Source organism: Martes martes (genome assembly GCF_963455335.1).
Source record: "Martes martes genome assembly, chromosome: 6".
Taxonomy (NCBI): Eukaryota; Metazoa; Chordata; class Mammalia; order Carnivora; family Mustelidae; genus Martes; species Martes martes.
The window spans coordinates 126,913,460-126,935,740 of record NC_137893.1 but is presented as its reverse complement, the minus strand read 5'-3'; the positions used below and the strand labels follow the sequence as shown (position 1 = coordinate 126,935,740).

Here is a 22,281-nt window from a genome sequence, read left to right as displayed (position 1 = left end):
TTTGGCCTAGCAGTGAGGTTCACTTTCATGGCATCACTTGTCAGGTTTCAAGTCTGATCTTCCACATTCTTCTGAAGCACTTATATTTCATCACCCTCCCTCAACTCTACCTTGAGTTAGCGATGTTTGCCCATACAACTATGTAGACCACAATCCAGGATTCCCAATTAGCCGTTCTCTTTATAGGCTTCCAAACTTTGCTGTAGAATCACCTAGGGAGTTTTAAATGATCCCAATGCCCAGATTTCGCATCGTAGCAATTAAATAAGGATGTTGGAGTGTGGGAGCAAGGCATCAGTACATTTTGAAGATCCCAAGGCGATTCCAATGCATAGCAAAATTTGAGAACCATTGCAGTACCATAATGACTTCTTGGGAGTCAATTTTGCAAATGTTAAATGGTGCCAACATACACACAAGCTGCTGTTCTCATTTTCCTTTGAGTGCTTGAGTTTAAGGAAACTTTCTTTTATATGTTATATACAGCTGGTAGAAGACATTCACGACTTCTTTTGGGATAGGTTGCATCACGCATGTTCTATTATGCATGTTGCATTATGCATGGAATTGATCTATTCCATAAAGGATAGACCTTTATGGAGGCCCAACATAATGATAAAGATTTACCCAGCATAAGAGTGATGATTCATTGCGAAGTTTCAGAACACTGGGCATAGAGAGGAGACTTAACAGGCTTTCAGAGAGGTAATCAAGACAAATAAACAGGTACCATATGAAAAGGTCAGTTATCAGAATATCCTTGCTTTCTTAATAGTAACACTGGTAGCCAGAAGATAATTGAGATATATACTATCTCAAAATTTACTTTCTCTATACAGTGTTCCGAAAACCACTGGATGATATGCTTTACAAAAACAAGTAAATAAATCAAGAAAGATAATGATGCGTAACATAGGAAACAAGATTTCCAACACTAGACAGAGACAAAGGGAGTATCTACCGCAATGGTGAAGAAGAATTTGGATGACATCTGGAATCAACAGAAGGCAACAGGTCAGGTCTAAAGCAGGTAAAAAGTTTGAGACACTTCTTTTGGAAGAAAAAAATGATAAACTACTTCATGCACATGAATGTATCGAGAGGAGATTTAGACAAATGGTGAAGAATTTAGGGTTGAGTTAGTAATAAAAAAATGGAAAGCTTATCAAATAAACAACCAGAACCTCATAATCTCTAGGAAAAACAAAAAACTGTCCAGGACAGAAAAGTAATCACAGTTACTACATAGTCTGGCTCATAATAGCATAAAGAGTCAGAATAATTATATTAATCTAATTAGAATTACAGTATGACTATATCAGGATGAAGGGACAAGATAAGTTGGATGGAGGGGAAGGCAGGGGGGAGGAAGTAAGATAAATCTTCATCTTCAAGAGTGGGAAGTCAATAGGCAAACATCTAAAACTCAAAAATTAAAAAACAAAAGTAAGTATACTATTTAGAAATATGGAAGGCATACCAAAATCAGTTAAAAGAGTTGAAGTACCTGACATGGCAGGGGAGATGTGTTGAAGATTCCTCTTTGCCTTCACAAATCTTATAATTTCAGTGGGCTCTTTAAATCATATGAATGTGGGGTGCCTGGGTGGCTCAGTGGGTTAAGCCATTGCCTTCGGCTCAGGTCATGATCTCAGGGTCCTGGGATTGAGCCCTGCATCAGGCTCTCTGCTCCGCAGGGAGCCTGCTTCCCCTTCTCTCTCTCTGCCTGCCTCTCTGCCTACTTGTGATTTCTCTGTCAAATAAATAAATAAAATCTTTTAAAAAATAAATAAATCGTAGGAGTGTAAAACTTGAATAAAAGTTAGAATTTAAAAAGTTCTGAGGATTTATATTATTTGCCCACTTTATAATGTTAAGGCGAACCTCATCTACCACTCCAAAGAAATGATCAGTATATTACATTTCTCATGAATATTTTGTGGAATAGATTCCTGTGGTGGGATTCTTGCTGCGAGATTGACACCGGCAAGCTAGCAACTTCCAATGAGAGGCCAACCACGTATGGTTTGCTCTCATTTATATCTTTTATGAGGGTTCAACTTGAATACAGTTTTTACATATATTAAAATTTCAGGGTGAAGCCTCAATAATTTAGCTAGTCAATGATTTTGAGGGTCTGTGCTGATTAGCTAACTTTCTATATTGCCGTACATTGACTAATAGCCTATGTTATTAAGCCATACATAATAGAACTACAGCAATATAAAATGTCTTAATCTCACAACATTATCAGTTCTTTTATTAGATTTATTAGATATTTCCTATTACATGTTTTCTATTTAAAAACCTTGTTCAGTGGGGCACCTGGGTGGTTTAGTCAGTTAAGTGTCTGCCTTTGGTTCAGGTCATGATCCCAGGGTCCTGGGATGGAGTTCCGCTTCTGGCTCCTTGCTGGGCGGGGAGCCTGCTTCTCCCTCTCCCTCTGCTGCTCCCCCTGCTTGTGCTCTCTCTCTCCCTGTCAAATAAATAAAGTCCTTAAAAAGATAAAATAAAAGCCTTACTAAACATAAGCCATTAATACCCATTGGGGATACTCTGGTGGCCAAATTTAAAGATTCACTAACAGGAAAGGGAAGGTGGCGGGGAGAGGAAGGAAGAGGTGAAAGTCTGGACAACTTTAACAACAAGCCCAGCCCATGCAACTGGCTCATGAAAATCATCAATTTCACATGAAATACTAGCCTTTGTGCTCCTTATAATTGACATCCGCTTATCCCCACTCTTGCTGTTACATTTATAAATCCTGTCTCCATTTTCAGCCTTCTCATTTTCCCCATGTTCTGCTCAACCATAATATTAAAGTCAGTCATATTTCAGTTAAAAATTTACCTCATTCAGCCTCACTCATTCTTCAGAACATTAAATTTTTTTCTCCCTAAATTAATCTCCCTACTTATTATAATTTGCACACACACCCCTTCAAGAGGAAAAAACCATAATCGCCACTTTCCGTTGCCTGCATTGTGTACCTTTCTTTTTTACCACTTTTCTGGTTCACTGAGCATCTCTCTCTGAACGTATAGGCTTTTTTCTTCTCAACTAAAATCAGCGGGAGTATCAGCGATCTGTCCTAGCCTATGCTGCAAAGTTATTTACTGAAAGTACACTGTTAACCAGAATTTATCTAATAAGAACAATTTCACAAAGGAGGTTATATAGATATTTATTTACACACACAGACACACACACACACACGAATAAGAAATGAAGCATTCGAAATTTTCTCCCTAATTCAAGCAAAAAAAAAAAAAAAAGATGGATAAAAGTTCCAGCTAAATCCTCAAACTTCTTTTTCTGTGCTAACTTATCACAAAGGGGATCCAAGACCCTGAATTTCAGTGCGAGTGTAGTTTTACATGGCTTTAGTTATACTCCAACAGACTATGAGAAAAATGAAAAATAGGGACTCAATAAACAAAAGAGACCAAAGTCCCTATTCCTCACTGTGCTGAATGGTACCCTTAAATCCCATGAAAAGGGTAGGCCGACTGTACATGTGAATGCATACATTATCTTTGGAAGATGTATCAAAGTCAACGATTTTACTAGGTCTTCATTCCGTTACTCTACATAGATTGAGAATTACTGGCATAATATAAAAATAATTGCACTGAGCATTAAAACTAATTTAAAATGTCACATTAAGTTAAAATAGTCATCATAGAAAGGAAAGTAAATTGACCACAAAACACACAACTATTCTTAAAAAATATTTTAATAATGAAAAATTAGTAATTAGTAATAAATATTGGACAGGTTGTACTTTCCTGTAATTAGGGTGTATTTCAACCCCCCAAAAGTGCCTTTTAAAAAAACTATACATACAGACAGAAAGAGAAACCTGCATTTGCAGGCGCTGAATATGTTTTAAAAGACTAGAAGTTGAGAAAGAAAGGATTAGAGAAATAAAAGCGTGATAAATGTGTTTCTATGCATGGAGATGACTTTAAAGTGTGGTTTTATTGTTGATTTTAATAAATCAAGAGATGCATGTTTAAGTATAAATTTAACAAAGAAAAATAAACATTTTTGTTGAAACCAGCATGCAAGATGAAAAGACAAAAAACAAAATATAGTGTGCATATAAAAGAGAAGGACAGGAGGAAGGCAGGGAGGGAAGAGAGAACAAAGGAAAAGAGACAGGCCATGCTTAAGCACACACAAACACACACACACACAGGAAAACAACCACATGGAGGTTAAAAGAACTCCCCTCTTTTTTTTTAAATTTTTTATTTATTTTCAGCGTAACAGTATTCATTGTTTTCGCACCACACCCAGTGCTCCACGCAATCGGTGCCCTCCCTAATACCCACCACCTGGTTCCCCCAACCTCCCACCCCCCCCTCCCCGCCCCTTCAAAACCCTCAGGTTGTTTTTCAGATTCCACAGTCTCTCTTGAAGAACTCCCCTCTTGGGACAAAAAGGAATTTAAAATTACTATTTACAAACTATATTCAAAACATATGGAATATGATCAAAACTGTACTCAAAAGGGAAGTCTTACACTTAATTACTTTCAATTAGTTTAAAAGGAAGAAAATAAATAAAAACTCAAAAAGCCAAGAAAAACAAAAGGAAAACACCAAGAGGATCTTCGAGAAAAGTAAAAGAAAAAAACAAAACAAAACACCCAAAGGCCAAAGTTGCAGTTAATGAATGAGAAAGCAGAACGTTTGTAGAACTGACCAAAAAATCTAAGTATGTCCTAGTTATTTGTGTTGTAACAGGAAAATAAAGAAAAAGCTAAAATGAGGGGGAAAATGTGAATAAAAATGTAAGTTTTCTCTCACATATTTTTGTTTCTTTGCTTTTCTTTCCTTTCCTTTTCCCCTTCCTTCCATCCTTCCTTCCTTCTTTACTTTTCTTTTCTTTTTTTTCTTTTCTTTCCTCTCCTTCCTTCTTTCCTTAAAAAACCCTTTAAAAATGTAAAAAATCATGCTTAGCTCCAGGACACTACAAACACAGGCCCACTGGAGTGGGCCAGTAGCAGCAGTTTGCCAACCCCTGGTTTGACCTATAAATTCAAGAACAGTTGAATATTAAGAATATATTAGTTCTATACAAGGCCTTAGGAAAAAAAAGAATTCTTTCATTAATACCAAGAATATCTTCAATAAAATCCGTCATCCATTTCTGTCGAAAACTCTTCAGAACTAGACTCGGAATGATAATTCATTAATGTGAGAAAGATTCCCTCTCCTAAACCAAAAGTCAACTTCATACATAAAACCCTCAAGTACAGCCTCTACAAGCATTACCGTTTTATAATATTTGGAAATGACAGCAGATAAAAAAAGGAAGATGAAACAGAAATAAGAATTATATTAGTAGGAGGGAAAAGAAAATATGTCATGATCTGTGGACAATATAATTATTGTTCACAGACATATATAAAATGTAATTTATATATAAAATATAATTATAACATAATTTTTATTTTATAAATACAATAATTGTATATATTGTATATAAATATACAATATAAAATAAGCTAAAAGTTTATTTTAGAACTTTGTATTTATATTTTATATAATATATTTATATTTTAAATTTATATATTTATATTTTCATATTTTTATCTTTATATTTAATATATATTAAATATCATATATTAGATACCTATCTAATATATAAGATATTAATGTATTTATATATAATAATATATTAAATATAAGTATATGAAAAGATACATAAATATCTTTATATTTCTATTGAATATAAATAAATATTGTATATAAATATACAATATAAAATAAACTAAAGGTTTATTTTAGAACTCTGTAGAGTTCTCTTCATTTTTGGAAGCTTCTCCCCTTTTCTGGAAACTGACCCTGTGCCTTACCATCTTGTCCCTGTGGTCATTTAAAGAATGCCCAGGTTAGTACAATGGGACTCCACCATCTGGCAACAGCTGACTGATGGAGGGAAACCCTTACGCTGAGCTGGGCTAAGCAAACTCCTTCCCCTAATGTTTGGACTGGACCTTGCCTTTGTCTTTCTCTGAATACCTAAACTGTGGTATGTGAAACCCTGAAGTAGGTGGTAGCCATACTTGACTGAGAAGCAGGAAAGAATGGTCTGCAGAGAGAAGAACCAAGAAGACACACTGACAGAAGTGAAGACAGGGTATTCTGATCACCATCAGTCCCCAGTTCCCATGCATACCTGAGACTCCCTCCTGTTCTTGGATTCCAGGAAGCAATCTTAAATCCTTCTAACACATTTTCCTTTTGTTTACGCTAATTCGAATGCTATTTCTGTTTTTTATTGCATCAGAAAACGTTTTAATTTGTAAACTAGAAAGTTTAAGTGAATCATTTGAAAATCATTTGAAAAATATTCATTTCTTTTTTAAATTCTGAAATAATATCAAACTTACGAAAAGGCAGCAAGCACTATGCAAAAAACTTTTTTCCTAAGGCATTTGAGAATAGTCGCAGTTATAACAATCCTCACCTCTGAATACGCTGGCAAATATTTCTTATAAACAAGGACATTCCCGAACATAAAAACAATATAACTGCAAAAACCTATCCCTCCCCATTACATAGACATTGACCTTGCCCTACCAGCCTAATGGCTTTAGGATAGAATTTTTCAGCAACAGAAGAGTAAGAACTATTAAATATCTGTTAAATATCAAAAAGATATCTGGATACAAGACAAATTGGACTTTTCTATTTGAGTTTTTATGGGTAAGGACGTGTGATTTATCATTAGGGAATACAATTTTCAAGTATGAATTTCATAGAGATGGCTACCAGAAGAAAAATGATATTGCATGTCAGAAACTTTCTGCTCTGGTGTTTTTCTCACTGAAATAGTTTCGTAACATAATTTTTGATGCTTCAAATTGACAAAAATTAAACAAGCCACCCAGGTGGCTCAACTGGTTATGTGTCTGACTCTGGATTTCAGCTCAGGTCATGACCTCTGGTTCTGAGATCAAGTCCTGCATCTAGCTCTGTACTCAGTGTGGAGTCTGCTTGAGATCCTCTCCTCTCTCCCTCTCCCTTTTCCCCTCCCCTAACTTGTGCTCTCTCTTTCTCTCTCTAAATAAATAAATAAACTCTTAAAATATATATATATAAAATATATATATTTATATATTTATAAAATATTTTATATATATATATATATATATATATATATAAACAGGGGTCATTATGCATAAATATTGATGTCTTTCCTAAATACCAGAAACAATCAGAAAACAGCTCTAAGTCAAATCTGATTTTGAACTCCAACCCTATTTTTCCAACTCCCTACTTAATATACCAATTTGTATTTCCTACAATCCCTTTATACTTACTACATTCAAAATTAAACTTTTGATATATAATCCACCAAACATGTTCTCCATTCTCTCAGAATGCTCCCGACCCAGCCCTTTGTCTTCCTCAGCCCAGAAAAACTTGAAACCAGCCCTAACTCTTCCCCTTTCTTGACTTCTCCCAATAGTCCATCAGGAACATTTTACCCCCAAAATATACCCCTAAATCTGCTCTCTTTGCTCCCCTCCACTATTCTACTAGCCAGGTGCCACCATCTCCATAAACACCAAATGATGGCCACATTGGCTCTCCGCCTTGTACTTTCTCTCTCTCCAACCCATCCATACCAGAGTGATTCTTGTAAAACATGAAGTAAATCAGGGTGTTCTCACTCATTAAATAAGTGAAGAAACAGGAAACTTTATGATTTTAAAAAATTGATCAAATGCTACCTTTTTTCCTAGAGAAAATATCTAAAACTCTTGTTTGGGGTGCTTTCTAGAATATCCGAAGGAAGGATTCAGGCTATTTTTGCCACCACACTACCCCTCAGCAGACCAGAATGTCTGCATGTCGACACCAAAATGCACTGGATTCCAGTCTGCTGCAACCCAAGGGGCCTGACAGGTGCCAAGGAAAAATTTAGAGACGTGGTTTATCTGCATGCCATTTATTCGTAAGAGGGAAACACAGTCTGTAGTCTGGCCAAAAAAGGTCTTCAAAGACAAGATTTACAGGAGAGGGGGTGACGGGACAGAGGACAACTGCAGTGGACAAGGTGACTCATGCTTTATGCTCTCCAGCTACAATAATTAGTTAGAAAATAGTAGTCCGCTTAAGTCATCTGTCCTTAAGCAAGCTAACCAGGAGATTTGAAAACAAATGTTAGTTGTATCTGGGTTTTCCAAAAACTGTAGGCATTGCACTCCACAGGTTAAGTGACAGACTGCCCACGTCCTTCCTGAAGACTTCCATCTTGATTAGGTTGATCTCACCCATTCCCTCCACACAACTTCTCTGATACGATGATAATTTTAAAAGCCACTTTAATATTTTGCAAAGAGCTGATTCAAAGGCTAACAGTTTTGCCCTCAGATTATATTTGCAGTAATAATGTTTTCTTCTAATTCAACAAAGACCATACATACCATCCTGGATTACACCCTACCCTCCCTCAGCTGGAAGTTTGGTTACCCCTTGACCTCCAGCACACCTGCACCTTACCCATCTCCACCTGTGAAAGTCTGTTTAACTCTGATCTGCTCCTGGAGCTTATCAGAACCTCTCCTCAGTTCCGAGGAGATTCTCTCTTTCCCACTTTTTCCTTGACTGCACCACAATGATAGCACAAATAACTGCCTGGACCTTAGATAGAAACCCACCTGAGCTCAGAAGGAACCTTAAAACCAGAAACACTGCTGAGATACAGGTGAGGTCTGAAGCAGCTGGTTCCCTGGCAAAGCCAATGTGAGGGACTCCCTGCCACAGCCCAGTCCTGCAGCCCCTGAGACCAAAGTCAGCCACAGCTCTGTGTCTTCACGGCAGCTCTGGAAAGGAGACATTACCTCTCTGGCCCATGCCTCCAAGACACGGGGCTTTCAGGGCTATTTGCTAGTAGTTAAATCTATGACTACCAAGTTAACTCTCCAAGTGGACTTACCTAGTTGTCTGATCTCACAGCAGATGGGAAGCTGCTGAGGGTAGATGTACTGTGTTATTCTCTTTGGTCTCTCTTACCCATCCACAAATGGGTGCTCAAGAACAGTGGCTGAATCGAATTATTAATTGCAACCTAACACCTCCATTTGGAAGTCTGATATGCGTTTTTATAACAGTTGCATCACATTATATTTTTATATAATTACTACAGTATCTTAAAACACCTGGGTGGCTCAGTCATTAAGCGTCTGCCTTGGGCCCAGGTCATGATCCCAGGGTCAGCTTCTGGCTCAGTAGGGAGCCTGCTTCTCCCCTTCCTTCTGCCCCTCCCCCTACTTGTGTTCCCTCTCTCACTGTCTATCTGTCAAATAAATAAATGAAATCTTAAAAAGAAAAAAAAAGGCCATTATGTGAGACAAAACACTCTTCATTCCCACAGCACTCAACTCTTCCTGTCCTAGGCTGTAGTGTTATCTGACTTGTACCACCACAGCAAGCCAAATGTCTAGAATTTACCCACAATTCTTCTCTTTCCTTCGTCTCCCGTATCCATCCATTCATCTTAAGGCCCTCAGGCTCTCCTTCCAGAATACATGTCAGATGGAACTACTTCTCTTCACCTTTTCTGCCCCATTTGGTTCAGGTTTTTCTCTTATCCAAACTACAACATTGACCCCCTAATTACTCTTTCCCTCCTCAATCCCTTTTCCAACACTACAGCTGGACTGGTCTTTATAAAACATCTTCCTACTTAAAAGGTTTTCCAATGACTTCTCTTGAATTTTAGGATAAAATCCAAACTCTGAACATAACCCACAAGGTCCTAAATGCTCTGGGCATTTCCTGCTCTTCCTTCTTAACTTTGTCTGTTCTCCATCACTTGCCAGATTCACACCACATGAGTCTTTCCTCTGTTCCTTGAATTTCTCAAGTATCTTCCTGCCTCAGGGCCTTGTCACTTGTTTCCTCTGCTTGGAACATTCTTCCTCAGATATTCACATGTGTAGCTTCTTGCCCAGGTTTAAACTCAAACCTGACCTCCTCTGAGAAGTCTTTTTGGGCAAACTCCTTCCTAGCACCTTTAAAAATCAGTACCTTGTTTGAGGCACCTGGCTAGGTCAGTCAGTTAAACATGTGACTCTTGATCTCGGGGTTGTGAGTTTGTGCTCCGTGTTGGGCCTAGAGATTATTTAAAAAAATAAAATCAGCACCCTGTTTTATTTCCTATACAATACCCAAAATTATTTTATTTTTTTGCCTGTTATCATTTGCTTCCCTCCACTAGAATATGAACTCCATGAAAGTAAGACTCTATCTGGTTTACCACCATCTCCATGGTGCCTAGGACAGGCCTGGTACATGATAATTCTTCAATAAGCATCTCTTGAAGGCATAAAGGAATAAACTCCAATTTTCAATATCTGTGATTTATCAAAAAAAAAGTTAACCTATTTCTGTGGAAATCTTGAATAAAAAGGAATTAAAATATCCAGAATATCTGGAATATATCCAGAATATATGTTTTTAAACATGCTTGAGATCAGCAATTAGAAATTAATATGAATTTGGGACACCTGGGTGGCTCAGCCGGTTAAACATCTGCTCAGGTCACGATCCCAAGGTTCCTGAATCAAGCTCCACATTGGGTTCACTGTTCAGTGGGGAGCCTGCTTCTCCCTCTCCCTCTGCCTGCTGCTCGCCCCTGCTCATGCTCTCTCGCTCTCTAAATCAAATGAATAAATAAAATCTTTTTTTTTTTAAGTATTTAATAGGGGGTGCCTGGGTGGTTCAGTCATTAAGCATCTGCCTTCGGCTCAGGTCATGATCCCAGGGTCCTAGGATTGAGTCCCGCATCTGGCTTCCTGCTTGGCGGAAGCCTGCTTCTCCCTCTGCCTCTGCTTGTGTTCCCTCTCTCGCTGTGTCTCTCTTTGTCAAATAAATAAATAAAATCCTTTTTTAAGAAAAGTATTTAATATGAAATCAAAAAAGTATAGTAGCCAGAGACAAGTTGATCCTGGCTTCTGAAAATTCATAAAGGTGAGTACAAAATAAGAAATTATTTCCTTGAAATCCAAAATTAAACGAATTAAAAAGCTACAATTAAAAAGATTTGTGGCCTTTATCTGTCATTACTTTGAGTTAAGAAGCAATTTATTGCCATTAAATACCCAGCACCAGCAATAGAAAACAGCTATCTTAGTTACTATTTCTTTAAAAATATACCCTTTTACTGAGTGAGTCCTTATTCCTTTGAATATATCACATAATAGAATTCCCTGAAAGATGCTTAACTTTAGAAGTCTCTACCTTTATGGAGTTTTTAAAGAAGATTGTTTGTATTAAAGAAGATTGTTGTATATCTTACAACAGTGCATACTACCGATCTAAAAGCCTGCATTTGCCATGTAGTGTAGGCTCTGACTCCAACATGAAAGGAGATAAAAGTCTTCTGAAGATAGACCATTTTTCCCAGTTCCTAAGTATCCACATTCTTTCCTCATTCTGAAGGCCTTCCGTGGCCACGCCCACAGGGAGCTACTCCCACCTCCAACTCTTCTGAGTCTGCCTGTTCAAATCCTAACTGCTTACTGAGCCAAAAAACACACTGGGTAAACAAATATTTACTCAGTTTCGGGGCACCTGGGTGGCTCAGTGGGTTAAGCCTCTGCCTTCAGCTCAGGTCATGATCTCAGGGTCCTGGGATCAAGCCCCGCATCGGGCTCTCTGCTCAGCAAGGAACCTGCTTCCTCCTCTCTCTCTCTCTGACTGCCTTTCTGCCTACTTGTGATCTCTCTCTCTCTGTCAAATAAATAAATGAAATCTTTAAAAAAAAAATATTTACTCAGTTTCATGGTGTAACTGGAAAATGGGGCCACGAGAATGAGATTGGAATAAGCATGGTTGTGCAAGAACGGTTAGTGCCAGAGCAAAGAGACAAATATGGGTTTCAATTTCGCAAGCCAGAGGCTGCCTACACCACGTGTTTATGGGGCTGCATAGGTCCACCTGATTGACCCTTTCTATTTCAAATAAAAGTGTGCCATGTGGATTAATATTGACCTTGATCATCTTCTTAAGAGAAGAAAAACAAGATTCTTCAAGTCTCCTCACATCTGTAAAACAAGCAGGTCATCTCTCCTCTCAGACCAAACTTTTTTTTTTTTTTTCATTGAAAAAGAGATGGAAATCACAGGATATCCGTGGTCAGGGACTGGCCCAAAGGGTTTTTATGGTCCCCTCATTGCCCAAAAGATGCAGTGCTGGGAAAAATTCAGATATTGTCTGAACTGCTCCTTCAGTTGTCTGGATGGTGCTCCTCATTTAACTGAAGGTTGGTGACCATGGGAGCCCCATGTTTTCCAGCTGAATGTCTTTACTCTGTTGGGACATCCTCCAAAGCAGGGAGTTACTCATAGTCTTTTGACTTGCTCTGGGACATAACTTATGGGCTGGTGGTGACCATTATCCTAACTCGGTTGGTTTGACCAAACCTCTCTTAACTCAATTGGTTCAACAAAGTATAGTTGTTTTCTAGTCTTATTTTTCTGTAGGAAATGGAAAGCTGACTCATACACTTTATAAACCAAGAGCTTTTTTTTCCCAGAAAATTCACAGAAATTACCTATTCTCCTCACTTACTACAACATAGAACTTATAGGAAAGAGAGTCACAAAATATTTACAGATCCTTGGTTAAAAATAATCAACAACTGGGAATATACCCAAAAGGATTTAATGCAGAGTACACCGGTGTTCATAATAACATTATTCACAATAGCCAAAAGGTGGAAGCAACCCAGGTGTCCATCAACAGAGGAATGAATAACCAAAATGTGGTGTACATACACGATGGACTGTTACTCAGCCTAAAAAAGGAAGGAAGCTCTGACACAGGCTACAACATGGGTGAGCCTTGAAGACATTATGCTGAGTGAATTAATCCTTTTGCAAAAAGACAAGCACTATATGATTCCACTATATGAGGTCCCTAGAGTAGTCAAAGTTAGAGATGAAAAGTAGAAGAGTGGTTGCCAGGGCAGGAGGAAGAAATGGGAAGTTATTCTTAATGGGTATAGGGTTTCAGTTTTGCTGGATGAAAAGGGTTTTGGAGATTGGATACATAATTATGTAAATGTACTTAACAATATTGAACTGTACACCTAAAATGGTTAAGATAAATTTTATGTTATATATTTCACCATAACTTAAAAAACAATCAATAACAATTACAATCCATTAATTTCATGTCTCCTTTAAGAAAATAAAAATCTGTGCAGATTAGTGTCAGATGGTCTTAGACCCTTAAATGTATTTTCCCAAGAGTTTTCCTCACACCCCTCTAATCTGTAATCTCTTTCCATTCATATCAATTCATTTATTTAAATTCAATTTAACATAGATTAAATTCATTGGAATAAATAATAAGGTATTTGATCTTTTTACATAATATTTGTATTTTCTGGCTTCTTAGAAAAGTATTGCTCAGCAGAAACTCTGTATGTTTTCACAATAATCATTTTTTTGGTTCTCTGATCACTGTGGGAGTGAGCACCATGGATCAAAGTTCAAGCTTCCGGATCAGAAAGCTGCTTACAGACTCAGATTGGGGGTAAGCTAGTTAGATTCTCTGTGCTTCAAATTCTTTATCTGTAAAATAACAAGAATAATTGTACCTACCCCTAAGGTAATTTCAGATAATACCTGTGGTACATTGTGGCTTATTAACATTGTTGAACTTCAGAGTTATTGAACTCTTCTTGATGTTGTTATTGTTGTTATAGCAGATGGGCCCCTGACATTCTTCCTCCCTGGTGTGGGACTTCCTGGATTTGTTCTGCTGCAGACTCACTCTCCCTTCTCTGTATCAGCAGAGAGAGTAGAGATCCACCATTACCTAGCTTCTTCTCAACAAACTTGTCACCCCACAGGTACCCAGGACTCAACATGAAAGCCTCAAACACACTCCAAAGGCATCCTCTGCTACTGCCAGACACACAATAAATGTCTGCTAAAGGAAGGCTTGAAGAATGAGTGAATGAATGAATGAATCAGTCAACTTTTCAGCCTTGCTAAATGCTGCCAATATCTTAATGAAGCAGGTGAGCATGACAGAAGAATGGCAGGTTATGTTAACGGATGCTTGGTTTGAACTTGCTATGATTGACAGCGATACTCTAAGACATGAATTCCATCTGGCCTGGGTACCTACGAAGTCTCTGTAAAATATAGAATTAGATTTATGAGGGTTGCCTGCAATTATAATTGGGCTGAAAATGTTGAGAAGTGTGGAATGCGCACTACATTTCTGGTGCATGAAATTCCACAGATACTTGGAATGAAGAGAGTTAGTCAAGATAATAATCACATTGTAATGAAGTATTACACTGGCTGGCTTGGACCTGGATTTTCTATCAATGAATCCCCTCACTTTAATTTAAGTCAAATTGTCCAGCATGGTTGAAGACACTCTTAAGGGAAGAATTAACTGTCCTAATCTAATCATCAAAGATCTAATAGTCTAGCTGAGGGCTCAAAACATACCTTTGATGTGGCACCATCAAATGCAGGACTGCCGGATGCAGGACTGAGCCATGAGGGTGGAGTTGCCCAGCAGACAAGCAGGAGTGGCAAGATGTCAGAGAGAAAATCCAAGAGGTCAAATGCAAGAGACCAAACCCATAAGGCAGTGTGGAATAAAACCAACAGGAATCAATCATTTAAAGCAGTCACTATAACATTCCTCCATGAGGTAAATGTGAACACTTCTAAAATGAAAATAAAGATAGGTGTTGTCAGTAGAGAAAGAGAAACTAGTCAAACGAGCCAAAAAGAAATTTGAGGATGAAAAAATAGAATGTCTGGGGCACCTGGGTGGCTCAGTCAGTTGAGAGTCCAACTCTTGGTTTTGGCTCAGGGTCCTGAGATAGAGCCCTGCATGGGGTTCTGCACTCATCAGGGAGTCTACCTTCCTTCTCTCTCTCCCCCACCGCCCACTCATGCACTCTCTCTCAAATAAATAAATAAATCTTGGCGAAAAAAGGAAAAAAATAGAATGTCTGAAAGTAAAAAAAAACTTACTAGTAGGCTCAATAACAATGGAAATGACAGAGAGAAGAATCAGAAAATTTGAAAATAGATCAACAGAAATGATCCAGGGATACCTGGGTGGCTCAGTTGGTTCAATGTCTGACTCTTGGTTTTGGCTAAAGTCATGATCTCATGGGTTGTGGGATCAAGCCCCAAATTGGGCCCCATGCTCAGTAATGAGTCTGCCTGAAGATTTTCTCTCTCTGCTCCTGCCCCCACTTGTGTGTGCCATCTCTCTCTCTCTCTCTCTCTAAAATAAATAAATAAATCTTTAAAAAAAAAAAGAGAGAGATGATCTAATCTGAAGAACAGACCAAAAAAAGGATTAAAAAATAAGCAGCCACAGGGACCTATGGGATAATATCGGTATCACTGGAGTCGTTAAGAAGAGAGAGACATCATGACAGACAAAGTATCTGAAGAAACAATGACTAAAAACTCCTCAACTTTGATAAAGATATAAATTTATAAATTCAAAAAATTTAGTTAGCCCCAAACAAAATAAACTCAAAGAACAACATGCTTATACACATCAAAGCCACGCTGAAAAACAAAGATAAAGAAAAGTCTTGAAAGCAGTCATAACAAAATGATGCATTACATAAAGAGGAACAACAATTCTAACACTACACTCACTCTAGAGAATACTAAGGATTCCTCATCAGAAATTATAAAGGCAGTGGAGCAATATTCTGAAAGTGCCAGAAGAAATATCAACTCAAAATTCTATAATCCGTGAAAATGCCCTCCAGGAACGAAAGTAACATAAGGTTATTCTTGATGAAGAAAAACAGAGAATTCATTGCCAATATATCTGCTATCAGAGAAATTGCTAAAGGAATTAAGGCTGAAGGGAAATGTTCCCAGAGGGAAACTTGGAACTTCAGGAATAAAAGAAAAACAATAGAAGTGATAAATGTCTTTAAAAAGTGATATTTTTCTTTTTTAAGTTCCCTAAAGTATGTATAAAGTTTGAAAGCAAAAAATTAGCCTTGTCTGGGAAGGTGTAAATGTGATACATCTAACAGCCATAAGATAAAGGGGGGCAGACAAAGTGACCCATATGGTTATAAGTCCTATATTTTACCCAAAGCTATAAAATATGATCTCTAAGTAGACTGAAAACATAGTCATGTATATTTTAATCTGTACAGCAACCACTGGAAAAAAAAACACAAACAGATATAGCCAAAAAAACTAGCAAATAAATTCAAATGGAATACCAAAAAATATTCAAAGGAAGACAGGAAGAGGTGACAGAAGAATGATAAACACAGGAGTCAAATAGAAAAATAACAAAATGGTAGGGTCAACCGTATTAGTTATCATATTAATTATAAATGATTTTTAAAACACCATTAAAAAAAGATTGTCAGATTGGACTTAAATAAAAAAACAACCATATTCCCCCCCCCAAAAAAACACCAACAACTATGTTCTACTTACAAGAAACCTACTTTAACTATGATGATATACATATACTAAAAGGATGAAAATAAGCCACAGAGACAGCAATCAAAAGAAAGCTGTATTGTCTATACTAATATCAAATTACTTATCAGGGACAAAAAGGGACAATACATAAGGATGGTCAAATCATCAAGGAGACATACAGTCATCAATTTGTATGCAACTAACAACAAAACATGAAGCAAAAACTGATAGGACTAAGTGGACAAATAGACAAGTTCACAAATATACTTTGTTATATCAACATTCCTTTCTTAGTAATCTACAGAACAAGTAGACAGAAAATCAGTGTCCTTTAAAGAATATCTACCAGAAAACAATAGAATACACACTTTTTTCTAAGACATGTGAAACATTCACCAAGATAGACCATATGTGGGGCCTTAAGACAAATTTATTTAAAATGAATTTAGAAGAATTGAATTCATACAAAGCATGAACTTGGACCATAATGGAATTAAACTCCATGGTATGTGTTCTTCATTGGCTCTCAGAGTGCCTGGGTTGAGTTTCAGCTGCCCACAGAAGTCATTTGCTTTATTAACTCACCCTTTATTGGTTGCTTTTGCTTTTCTGTCTCACTTCCCTAAGCCCATACCAACGTTTCCTGGGATCATTTTCAAATTCACTCCTTTCTGGAGATCTGCTCCTAGAAGCCCAAGCTAACACAGCTGCATATACTGTCAACTCTCATTATTTGTGGAAGTGAGCATTTCTAAATTTACTGCAAACAATGAATTAGTGAATAGTGAGCCACATTGCTCCAAGGGAAAATACAGTTAGATTCCTGTGAGCCTCTGGTCATGACATTTTCATTAACTAATCAATATATAACCTTGTTTTATGCATGTTTCTGCTTAAAGACAACTTTTTTTTTTTAAAGATAAGAACTCTTTTTTTTTTTTTTTAAGATTTTGTTTATTTATTTGACAGGCAGAGATCACAAGTAGGCAGAGAGGCAGGCAGAGAGAGAGAGGAGGAAGCAGGCTCCCTGCGGAGCAGAGAGCCCAATGTGGGGCTCGATCTCAGGACTCTGGGATCATGACCTGAGCCAAAGAGAGAGGCTTTAATCCACTGAACCACCCAGGTGCCCTCAAGACAACTTATGTAATATACACTGAAAATTTCTTCAAGATGGAATTCAAGTCAGCAGCACTATTACTCATGTTTCAATGAAGCTTATCTAGCACCAATTTCCCCAAAAGACATATCACAGCCTTCTTGCACTTAGATATGCTAGACAGCCCTTCAACACACTACACTTGGAGGCCATTTTAAATGGCAAATCAACATCACCACCACCAATAATAAACACACACACACACACACACACACACACAAATGTGGAAAACATGACACTAAATAGACCATGAAAAGGACACTTGTTTATAGACACTTGTTTAGAGTATGAGAGCTGGAAGAAAAGGCAGAGCATCACCTTATTCCCCCTCAGCTGGGAACATGCATGTAGGGCAACTCCAATATTTTGAGGTTCTGCACATATCTGTGAATAACTTGAAAGGCCCAGGAGTATTGATTTTGAGGTTACAAATAAATTTTAGCAAGTGAATTCTCAAGTAGAGAGTCTGAGAATAATAAGGATTGACTGTGTTTTCTTAAAGCCTCAATTTGGTGGTTTATGGATAGAACTTTTAATTTCCTCCTTTATTACACAGAATAGAGAGGCCAGATCAACATCTGCTAGTCTATAAGGATGTCACCCTTTTCCCCAACCAGGGATGCCTTTCTCTGACCTCTTTCTGAGCCCTGGAATCAACATAAATTATTTAACATTGTGCTGAAGACATCGCTGATGATTCTTTTTGTGACTCCCCTTGGTTCATTTTTTCATTATAGCCATTGTTCTTGCTCTTTTCTATGCATCTTCACAGGTTGTAAGTTAAACTTTGGTGTGCACAAGAAAAGCTGGGAGTTACTCTGGAAACAGCCATTTCCTACACGCTAATATCTATCAGTCCCAAACATTCTCAGAGCAGAATTCCTGAGGGAGATTTCTTTGCGTGAGAAAAGGGGTTGAAAGGTAATCAGCACAAGACTGGTTTAATGTTTGTGCAACATGCACACATACGATGTGGATAAAATAGATGTGGGTGAATGAACAAATTATTCAGGCATAGGGAACTTGGGCAGAGGTGTTATAGTAAGTCAAATGTTTACTTCTGAAATGTCTTTCTTCTCTAAATTGTAATAATTGAAAAAGACAAATAATGCACAAAAGCATTGAAGATCCCAGAATGCTATTTTTTTTAAAGATTTTTATTTATTTGACAGACAGATCACAAGTAGTCAGAGAGGCAGGCAGAGAGAGAGAGGAGGAAGCAGGCTCCCCGCTGAGCAGAGAGCCCGATGCGGGGCTCGATCCCAGGACCCTGAGACCATGACCTGAGCCGAAGGCAGAGGCTTTAACCCACTGAGCCACCCAGGTGCCCCCCAGAATACTATTTTTAACATCATTTGTATCATATGTTTTAATAACATAGAAGACTATATAAGAGGATGATACAAAGCCTACACAGAAAAAAGGAGGATTAATTTGGTAAAGAAAACATAATAGAGGTTTAATGGATCGCAAGCAATGTCACAGAACTCAAGCAAGAAATAGTTATGATATGGAGCACAGAACGTGGACTAATGATCTTTAATGACTAATTGAAGAAAATGTATTTCTGTGCCTCCCCCCCAACAGAAATTTAGAGATTTAAATCATACCATAGTTTCCTTGATCCCATATTTTCTAGTTTGTTTTAATGCAGGAACCTGGCAATAGTCAAATTTCTTCTCCTTGAGCTACCACTCACTGAAATAGTTCAAAGCACAAAAGCATTGATATTAATTCCTTCTGACAACTTAATAAAAACACTGAAATTTAACTCACAACTTATTATCAAAGGTGGAAAACCATGGCCTAGAGAGACATTTTCAATAACTCATCCATCATTCAACACACAATTTACAGACTATGTTGTATCAAGCAGCATGTCAGAAAACAGGATCTGGGGTTTCATGTATGTGGAATTCTTCTTCGTGTGAGCCACTGGGTGACTAATGAGACAAATTACTAACCAGACACACAGGTGCTATGAGAAAGAGAAGTAGGGGCGTTATAGGCGCTCACAAGAAGAGGGTCAGAGGCAACTTCCTGGATAGGATGGTGATATGAAGGTTCAGAGAAACAGGGCATTCCAAGTTCATCTGCCATGGAAGTTTCAAGTGTGGGGTCGGTGGGAGATAAACTAGACTGGGAGGCAAGGTCCAAATCTTGAGGGCCTTTAGATCAGGCAAAGAAGTCTGAATTTTTTCAGAAGACCAAGGTGACCCACCCCAAGATACGCAATCATGAGGGGAGGTTGGGGAGAATTACGAGTGTAGTGTCAGGTTTCTCATTTAGGGAGACCAGAGAGGGTGCAGATTGGCAATGGGCTGCCGATGTGGTGCTGAAGTCAGCAAAACTGGTAAGTGGCTGTGATGGTAACTTTAGCAATGATAATCCAAATAATGGCAATTCAAACACGTGAGGACCCGAGATAAGACACAGATAGAGGTGAAAGGAAAGAAATGAAGAAATATTGAAGTCACAGTCACTGGGGCTTGGCAACTGGAGAGGTGAGGTGTCAGTGGGACAGAGGGATTCTGGGATGTTTCCAGGTCCCTAACGTGCAGTTAATGGGATGATGGTACCAAAAATCATTTCTCATGACTGAATGTGACAGCCGTGTTGTATGTCATCATAGTACCTGATGTCCTCAAAATCAGAAATAAAAATAATAATTATGACTGACAGAAGATTCACGAACAGTAGATTGCACTCTGTGATCTCAAAAAAAACAAACATGTTTAAGATAAAAATGCCCCACCACTGAGCACAACACTGGGCAATGGACATCCTGGCTCTTAAACTTCACTGTAGAAGAACATAGGTGTCCTCCTGGGCACCTGCGACCTCCAGGGGAGCTGGGGTTCTCTGTACACAGAACAGCACCAAATTGCCTTCCAGGCAGACTCCCTCCCCTGCAATCAATGTTCTAAAATCAGATCTGATCAGATAGGATATTCCCCTTCCAAGGCCTTCTTCATAAGCACTAGGAGAACCTGATCATATAACACAGTGGAAATTAGAACTTTGGATGAGGTCTTGACTGGGTTTCTGCATTTCTTACTCCTATCTAGAAACATTACACCCTGAGCCTAGAGTGGGAATATATGATTGTACTAAGAACTAGATAAACACACATACCAGTTATAACTTCAATGGCTTGCTCCTGTTCGCAACACAAAATCCAGACAACTTAGTGTGTATACAGTGATCTTCACGCTCAGATGGGGCATCTAACCAAAGGTTCCATTTAGCTGAGAACTGTTCTCTTTACCCACAGGGCCATCGTCATCATGTTTAGATGACATGGACAGAACTTCTGGTAACAACTTAATAGACCAAAGGTGCCAAGATGAACTCTCTGTCAGGAAAGTCTGCCTCCTCAATCATCTCCCCTCACTCATTCACTGGCATTTAATGGTCTTTAGTAAATACAACCAGCAGAGATGCCAATAATTTGTCCAATAGAAAAAAAAATCACCCTAGAGTTTATGGTTTTATTGCTCTATAGACATTAACAAATTTTGTATATAACCTTGCAATCTATTTCAGCATTCTTTTCTCATACAGACTATATAAACCAGCTTTTCAAATTTTTTTTGAAATTTGAACTGTTGGTTTTTTGAAATTTGAACTGTTGGTTCCCTAATTAATGAGTTAAGTGAATCTTAGACAAATATTCCTTCTACTTTGCTTAAGTTACACTTTGGCAAAGATAGCTAATTTCCCAACTCCACTTTTCTGTGTGAAATATAGTAGACATAAGCATGAGAAGAGTTCACCTGTATTATGAAATGTTTCCCAACCCAAATATGCTCAGCATTAAGGGACTTCTTAAAAATATTAATATTTCTTTGAGAGGTGTTTCATCTTCTGGAGTCCAGAGAATTGCCCAGTATTTCTGCAATTTCTGACTAGTGTATTTCCATCACCTTTGAGGGTCACCTAATTCAGCCCAGGACAGGACGCAGGTCTTTGAGAGACAGCTCAGCCTACCAGTCACTACCTTGTACTACCTGAAGTTTTAGAATAATTCCAAATTGTTCTACCCTGGCCTTCCGTATTGCCCCCACCTGCACTATTACCCAGATCTGCCTGATGAGGCACAAATAGTAATAGGCCATCAGCATGAAATAATAAAATTACTAAGGACTTCAGCTCTGAGCTCTGCGTTGTAACAGGGTTCTGACCACTTCCAAGTCTCTGGTCTTTGTGCAAGCCACCTAATTCATCTTTCTTGACCTCTGTTTCCACAATAACAAAATGGGGCAACACCATTTTCCCTACAGGATTATAGAAAGAATTACAGTTAGCCTGGCCCATAAGTAATCCAGTGTCAGTTTCAAAATCTGACTGGCCCCAGGCCTACTTGGATATTGCACCCTGAGCACTGTAGATCACAAAAATTTAAACTGAGTAAATTTGAAGAGCTAACTGACTTTATTAAATGACCCATGAATCAGATAGCAAGCCATCTAACATATAGAAAAGAGCTCTGTTGGGTTGCAGAAAAGGAAATGTTTTTAAAGGCAGAAGCAGGAGGGGGAAATTATTAGCAAAGAACGCATTGGTTTTTGGCAAGGTCACCCTTCTAAGAGAACAGAAGGGGTTTATCCATAAATTTCCTGTTGACTTGTTAAAGGTTTACATGGGT

At 38.1% G+C, this 22,281-nt stretch overlaps 1 protein-coding gene across 1 annotated transcript in view; it reads left to right on the top strand.

Moving 5' to 3' along the window:
* The window catches only part of ECI2 (enoyl-CoA delta isomerase 2), a 47,666-nt gene that overhangs the window by 3,269 nt on the left and 22,116 nt on the right, over positions 1 to 22,281 (top strand). The window contains exon 3 of the mRNA XM_080807286.1: positions 13,885 to 14,055. The gene's annotated coding sequence lies outside the window, so the exon portion shown is untranslated. The remainder of the gene's footprint in view (positions 1 to 13,884; positions 14,056 to 22,281) is intronic.